The sequence below is a fragment of the Triticum urartu genome, chromosome 2A (assembly GCF_056163025.1).
Source record: "Triticum urartu cultivar PI428250 chromosome 2A, HENAU_Tu73, whole genome shotgun sequence".
Lineage (NCBI taxonomy): Eukaryota > Viridiplantae > Streptophyta > Magnoliopsida > Poales > Poaceae > Triticum > Triticum urartu.
In genome coordinates, this window is record NC_141874.1 from 190576829 (window position 1) to 190585338 (window position 8510).

The window sequence follows — 8510 nt, forward strand, 5'->3', positions numbered from 1 at the left end:
AGCCAATACTATCAAGGAGGGATGAGGTGTTGCTTAATGAGGCTCTTGCTCAAAATGCTTAGTGATATGCTCCAAAGCCCTCAACTACTTTCTCACATCCACATATGACCTAAACCAAAAGTCAAACTCGGCACCACCGATTCTTTCTATCCGGCGCCACCGAGTTCAAATGTCATAGCCACTGCCACAAACCCTAGGCAAATCAGTCTCACCGATAGGGATCTCGGTCTCACCAAGATGGGATTGTAATCTCTCTGTTTCCCTTCGTAACATTTCGGTCCCACCGAGATGAGCGATCAGTCCCATCGAGATTGCAATGTAAACTCTCTGTTTCCCTTTCATAACATTTCGGTCTCACCGAAATGAGCGAATTAGTTACACCGAGTTTACCTGACCAACTCTCTGGTTAGCTTATTACCAAAATCGGTCTCAGCGAGTTTGTGTAATCGGTCTCACCGAGATTACATTATGCCCTAACCCAAACCATATCGGTCCTACCGAGTTGCATGTCGGTCCCACCGAAACTCCTAATGGTCACTAGCTTTGCTGAATTGGTCCAACCGAGTTTATCAATTCGGTCCCATCGAGATTGGCAAGTTGTGTGTAACGGTTAGATTTTGTGTGGAGGCTATATATACCCCTCCACCACCTCTTCATTTGTGGAGAGAGCCATCAGAACAAACCTACACTTCCAACTTACTTTTTCTGAGAGAGAACCACCTACACTTCATTTATGAATCTTGATCTCTAGCCTTCCCCAAGTTTCTTTCCACTCAAATCCTCTTTCCACCAAATCCATATCCTGTGAGAGAGAGTTGAGTGTTGGGGAGACTATCATTTGAAGCACAAGAGCAAGGAGTTCATCATCAACACACCATTTGTTACTTCTTGGAGAGTGATGTCTCCTAGATTGGCTCGGTGTCACTTGGGAGTCTCCGACAAGATTGTGGAGTTGAACCAAGGAGTTTGTAAGGGCAAGGAGATCGCCTACTTCGTGAAGATCTACCACTAGTGAGGCAAGTCCTTCGTGGGCGACGGCCATGGTGGGATAGACAAGGTTGCTTCTTCGTGGACCCTTCATGGGTGGAGCCCTCCGTGGACTCGCGCAATCGTTACCCTTCGTGGGTTGAAGTCTCCATCAATGTGGATGTACGATAGCACCACCTATCGGAACCACGACAAAAACATCCGTGTCTCCTATTGCATTTGAAACCTCCAAACCCTTCCCTTTACATTCTTGCAAGTTGCATGCTTTACTTTCCGCTGCTCATATACTCTTTGCATGCTTGCTTGAATTGTGTTAGGATTGCTTAACTTGTCCAAAGTTGCTAAAATCTGCCAAGAACTAAAATTGGGAAAAGGATAAGTTTTTATTTGGTCAAGTAGTCTAATCACCCCCCCTCTAGACATACTTTCGATCCTACAAGTTGTATCAGAGCTTTGGTCTCCATTTGCTTTGATTTCCATAGCTTTTGGTAGTCATAGCCTTGGTTTCACAACCTAGGAGAGTATGGCGTCTAGCGAGGGAAACTACCACCGTAGAGGTCCTTACTTTGATGGTACTAATTTTGCTAGTTGGAAGCATAAGATGAAAATGCATATTCTTGGACATAACCCCGCCGTATGGGCTATTGTGTGTATTGTCTTGCAAGGTGAATTCTTTGATGGGAGAGAAACGAACCGTGAAGCTACCGCGAAAGAGTTGAAGATGTTGCAATACAATGCTCAAGCTTGTGATATCCTCTTCAACGGATTATGCCCCGAAGAATTCAACAAAATCAGCTGTCTTGAGAATGCAAAGGAAATTTGGGATACTTTGATTGATATGCACGAAGGTACCGACTCCGTCAAGGAATCCAAGTTTGATGTGCTTCAAATTTAGCTTGACTAGTTCAAAACGAAGGATGGTGAAGGTGTCGCTGAAATGTACTCTAGGCTTGCTCTTATCACAAATGAGATCGCCGCCTTAGGAAGTGAAGAGATGACCAACAAATTCGTCATCAAGAAGATCCTAAGAGCTTTGGACGGAAAATATGATACCGTATGCACATTGATCCAAATGATGCCCAATTACAAAGATCTCAAGCCAACGGAAGTCATTGGAAGAATTGTTGCTCATGAGATGTCGCTCAAGGATAAGGAGGAGCTCCATAACAAGTCAAGTGGTGCTTACAAAGCCTCATGTGAACCTCCCACATCATCAAGTGAGAAACATACCTTCAATGAAGAATTGAGCCTAATGGTGAAGAACTTCTACAAGTTCTACAAGAATAGAAGAAAAGAGAGAAGTTCCAAGTCAAGGCCCTACAATGACAAAAGATCTTCTAGTTGAGAGAGAAATTGCTACAATTGTGGAAAACCCGGACACTATTCCAATGAGTGTACGGCACCCTACAAGAGAAGAGAAGATTCTCCAAAAAGAAGATGTAGAAGAGAAGAATCACCATCAAGAGAGAGAAGGAGTAGAGATGATCGTTATGAACGAAGAACATCCTGGAGAAGCAAAGATTCGTAAAGGAAGGACAAGTCATCAAGGAGCTACACAGAACGAAGACATCAAGCTCACGTTGGTGAATGGGTATCCGGCTCCGACTCCGACAATCACTCCGAGAGAAGCTATCACTCCGACTCCGAATATACTCAAGATGAAGGTGTTGCCGGTCTAGCACTTGTGTCAACCAACTCCTATGACATATTTGATTCACCAAATGAAGGACTTGGAAGATGCTTCATGGCTAAAGGCCCAAAGGTATCACACCCCGAGTATGTTGATTTCAATAGTGATGAAGATGACTTGTTAGGTGATGATGATTTGGTTGTTGACAACTCTAGTGATGAATACTATGATGAAATGTCAATTAATCATGCTAATCAAGATAAAACAAATGACAATGATAAGAAGAAGATTGAGTTTCTAACTAAAGAACTAAACACTCTTAAGTTAGCTCATGAAACTATCTTAGGAGATCATCGAGAACTTTTAAGGACTCATGCGAAATTACGTTTTGAAAAGCTCAACCTTGAGCAAGAGCATGAGTTCTTAAAGGCAATCAATGATGATCTTCGCAAGAAAAATTCTTCTTACATTGCCAAGCCTTTACTCTTATCCACTTACATGCCTCAAGTCAAGTCTAGTAACAAGAACAAGAAAGATTCTTCCTCTAGTAGTAACAATAATCATGTTAAATCCAATGTTGCTACTTCTAGTAGTTCTCTTGATTCCACTAATGATTCTCTTAGCCAAGTTACACTTGAGCAAGAAAATAGCTTATTGAAGGGAATTATAGAGAAAGGTGTTTACAAGAGCCTTGCCAGGAGTAAGCAATTCGAGGAAATTGTACGCAAGCAAGGAAGACATCGGAAGAACCAAGGTGTTGGTTTTGAATGAAAGTTCAATGCTAATGGAGTTGAGTGGGAAGAATATCAATACCCCAAGACAAATTTTGTTCCTCAACAAGAGAAGTATGATCCTAATTCCTTCAAAGGGACACAAGCTCAAGATGATCTTCCACCACAAGACCACAAGCAAAAATGCAAGGATAAGCTTCAAGAGGAAATTGATGCATTTGAAGAAGCACCCAAGGCCTTGGTCAAGTGGGTTCCCAAGACTACATCAAGTTCTACTTCATCAAGTACGACTACAACTCCAAGGATTCCCATCAAGATGATGTGGATCCCGAAGAAGAAGAACTAGAGAATTCCTGAGGGTGACTCCGCCAACATACTTAACTCTTATCATTTTGGCAAGAACTAGTGCAATCAACTTCCACATCTTGCACTAGTTCAAGGAGTCACAAACCCTCTTGTTTGTAAGAAAAGGGACAAGGTATTGAAAGTGCAACTCACTCCAAAGGATTGCTCCAAATGATCTACATCAACATTGAGCATCCACATCTTCAACACCTACATGAAGTCATCATCAACAAAACCCAAGGTTAGTTCATCCCTCTTAGGGGGGATCTCACATCTAGGGGGAGCTTTACTCTAAGAATTGAGCTAAAGCAACTCTAATGGTGTGAACACAACAACGCTTTATGTAAAAGTGGTAACCCCACTTGTGCTTAAACGATGAGTATGACCTATGATCAAATGTTCTCATTTGACTCCTAAGTCAATAATCTCATATATAGATGACCTAGTCATCGCCAATTGCTTGATAGATGCTAGAATTGGTTGTGCATGCTTCACCACATATTTCATTTGCCATTTTATTGTGCGAGCATGTTGGTTGCATAATTTACTCATTCGAGGACATCCACTTGTTGTTTTGATTGTTTGGTTCCTTTTTCTTTTGCCAAGTGGATGGACAAGAATGCCTAAGAACCTTCTCTAGCTCTCTATGCTTTTCTTGTCTCAAACTCTATTCAGGCTACATCACAAAGTTTGATCAAGTCAGATTCGAACCACTCTGTGTGAGGAGCACTCGGAGTCCCCGATTCGTCATAGACTTAAACTTCCAAAACTTTGTGCGTTTCGGTCTGACCGATTCATCCATTTCGGTCATACCGAGATCACTAAGTCGATCTAGGTTTTAAATCTCGGTGCAACCGATTTGAACTTTTTGGTCACACCGAGTTTCAGTAACTACTTGCAGTTATGAATCTCGGTGCCACCGAGTTGTTCCACTCGGTCACACCGACAGGGTCAGGCTATATATATCCCCGGGCCAAAATTTGGAAAAATTTCCGAACCCCTTCGCCCGCACTCAGCCTGCTCTGCCTCCCTGGGTCTCCAGATCGTCCTCCTCATCGCCAGCTGCCTCTCGCTGCTGGTCTCCGCCGCCGTAAATGGAAATCGTCTCCGCTGTTGCTGCCGTAGCAGGTCCATCGCCGCACTTAGGGTATGGACTTGATCCTTGTGCTAATCCCTCTCCGATTCCTAGCACATTGTTTTGCCATGTATCTTGCCACGATTGAGATCACTCTATCCAGCAAAATCACTCCATAGTTTAGTCGTGGATTGAAAATTTAGGGTTAGGTTTCCGCCGAAATCATCTTGGACCAACCGAGTTGTTGAAATTAGTTCCACCGATTTGGCTAAGGCCATTGCACATGTGATTCTCGGCCTGACCGAGAATTGCAAATCGGTGTGACCGAGTTCAATACTTTGTGAAACCCTAGCAGTCTCGGTGCCACCGAACTGTGACTCGGTCTGACCGAGTTCACTAGTTTAGGTTCCAAAACATGCTTCAGTATCACCGAGTTTTAAATCGGTAGATCCGAAATGCTCTCTATGGAAAACTAAAACTAAGTTTTTGACTCATTCTTTTGCAAAAACCTTTGTACTTTGTGATGCTCATCCAATCTACCTCATCTATAATCTATTCACAGGGTCTGCTATCTGTGTTTGCATCATGTCAGATCAGAGTGACAGTCAGAACAAGTCTGAGGAGCAAGTTAACATGAGTGAGGGCACTAGTCCCTCTACCAGCTTTGATGAGGGAAGCAGGAGTACACCCAGCAACTTGCCTAAGGCAGCCACCAGGACTAGAAAGAAGAGAACCTCAGATTCTGAGGATGAGGACTATGTGGCTGTTGAGGAAGAGGCCACCTCAAAGAGGAAAGTTCTGAAAAGGGAATATCACAAAGCTGCTGCCACTAAGCCAGGAATGAAGCAAAAGGTTCCTGCCAAGAGAGTTCATATGTCAAAGGCCAGAACATCCACTCAAGAGACTTTGGGATCTGCACCCAAAGAACAGGTTGTGGAAGAAAAGAAAAGGAAGGAAAGGGTCAAGAAGACCACTGACAGAGTGCTTGGCAGATCTTCAATAATGAGAGATTCTGAAGAAGAGGAAGAGGATGCAGCACCAGCACCCAAAGCTCAAAAGCTTATGGGAGATGCTATAAGGGTAGGTCAGCTCCAACTAAGCCCAAAACTGCTCCTAAGACTGCTGCTCTAGCTCCGAAGCCAAAACCCAAGAGGAGCACCAGGAACATCCCTGCTGAGGAGAAGAATAGGGCCCCAGTGCCTCAAGCTACTGAAGAAGAAGATGATTCTATTGTGTTGAGGAAGTTGAAGCCCAAAATTCCAGATCACAATGATGCTCACCTAGTTGTAGAGAACATGAAAATTAGGAAGGATTCAGGATTGAGGCTATGGAGAGAGTCTGATCCATATGCCACCAGGAGAAGGACTGCTGTGGACTACATGTTCCATACAAAGGAACAGCGGGACTTCTGTGAGACTATTTTACTTGACAAGAAGCCCATAGTGTGTGACATGAGATGGGTTGATTGGAAATTCGTTGAGGAAAATGTGGATCACTTCCCTGGTGTATATGACAACTTCAAGGCATGTGGAGTCGATGAGTTTGTGGCTCAGAAGCTCACAAAGTGGAATGATGAGCTTATTATGCAGTTCTACTCCACAGCTCATTTCTACCCAGATGGAAGGATTGTCTGGATGTCTGAAGGTACTAGGTACCAGTCAACGGTTGAAGAATGGGCAAAATTGATCAATGCTCCTGAGGAGAATGAAGATGACTTGGATGTCTATGCCAAGAAGAAGAAGGATCACAATACCATGGCACATATGTACAAAGAGATCCCAGATGCTGCTCTTGAGACACACAAGTTTGGATCAGTACATTACCTTCTGTCAGGTTTGCCAACAATCAACTGGATCCTCAGGCACACTCTCTTGCCAAAGTCAGGTGATCAAAAGATGATCAGAGGCCATGCAATTAACCTGCTTCACATATTTGATGTGCCTCAAAAGTTCAAAGTCATGAGCCTAATTGTGGAAACCATAATGAGAACAGCTGCAGATCAGAAGCGAAGTTGTGGGTATGCCCCACAGATCCAGGAGCTAATCAACTCCAAGATGGGCACTGGCACATATCTCCTGGACAAGGAACACATGCCCATCTACCTAGACTTTGAGGACAACACTATGGTGATGGATGAAAATGAACCATCTTCTGTGCAAGCACAAGCAAAGATGGAGAAGGCAAGGACTGAAAAGGCTGCAAAGATGCCAACCATTGATGAGGCATCTCAGTATCTTCTGAAGAGCAAGCAAGATCAGCTTGGCTACTTGATTGCCTCCACTCTGAGGATTGAGAAGGGATTGGCCACCCTGACTCAAAACCAGGAGAGCTTGGAGAGGATCATGGAGAAAAAGTTCTATGATTTAGATGTGAAGGTCACTGAGTTCTAGTCAGTTGTTGAGCAACTTCAGGATGAAGTGCAGGAGAAGAAGGGCAAGTCTACCACTGATGCTTTTGCTAGAGTGCCCAGAGGACAGAGATCTGCTACAGTGCCTGTTACAGACACCAGAGCAACTTCATCTACACCAGCTACAGCTTCAGTGCCACCAGCTCCAGCATCCACTCCACCAGCTCCATCTACATCAACTGATGCCTTTGTCCTTGGAGTTTTATCTACACCACCACCTGAAGACCAAGCCTGAGAGTCAATCTAGCACTATGCATTTTTATGAACTTTTTGGTAACTTGTTGCCAAAGGGGGAGAAAATGTACAGATCATAGGCTTCGAGAGAGAGTGTTGCTTTCTATTCTCTCTTATTGTTTGGTGGTTGAACTTTGTTTATTTGCTCGTTTGAGATACTTTATGCTTTTTTGTGATACTTGGATGATCATGTGTTTGATCATAAGCTACCTTAATGCTTGTTGGATGACATTATCCTTTTATATCCCCATATGATCATTCACTTTGCTTGGTGATGAGTGCATGTATTTCATTATTATCATTTTGAGCGCTCCACCAAGATGTATGTGACGTGGAAGAGTAACCCATGTTCCTAACTCATTGTGCATTTGCAAGCCAAAGCAAATCTTAAACTCTACACAAATTTAGGGGGAGCTCTTGCTTTTCACATACTTCTCAAAGCGACAATATTTTTCACTCTTATTATCATTTGTCGAAGCTTTGATCTATATGTTGTCATCAATTACCAAAAGGGGGGAGATTGAAAGTGCAACTATCCCTAGGTGGTTTTGGTAATTCCTAACAACATATAACTCATTGAGCTAATGCTATTTCAAGATTAATATCTCAGGAAAGCTCAATGATTGGCATGGCATGGATGAGAAAAGTGGACCCCTCAAAATGCTAAGGACAAAAGGTTTGGCTCAATCTCAAAGCTCAAGACTCTACATTTTCTATTTTAGTGATCCAAGATCACATTGAGTCTATAGGAAAAGCCAATACTATCAAGGAGGGATGAGGTGTTGCTTAATGAGGCTCTTGCTCAAAATGCTTAGTGATATACTCCAAAGCCCTCAACTACTTTCTCACATCCACATATGACCTAAACCAAAAGTCAAACTCGGCCCCACCGATTCTTTCTATCCGGCGCCACCGAGTTCAAATGTCATAGCCACTGCCACAAACCCTACGCAAATCGGTCTCACCGATAGGGATCTCAGTCTCACCGAGATGGGATTGTAATCTCTCTGTTTCCCTTTGTAAAATTTCGGTCCCACCGAGATTGCAATGTAAACACTTTGTTTCCCTTTCGTAACATTTCGGTCTCACCGAAATGAGCGA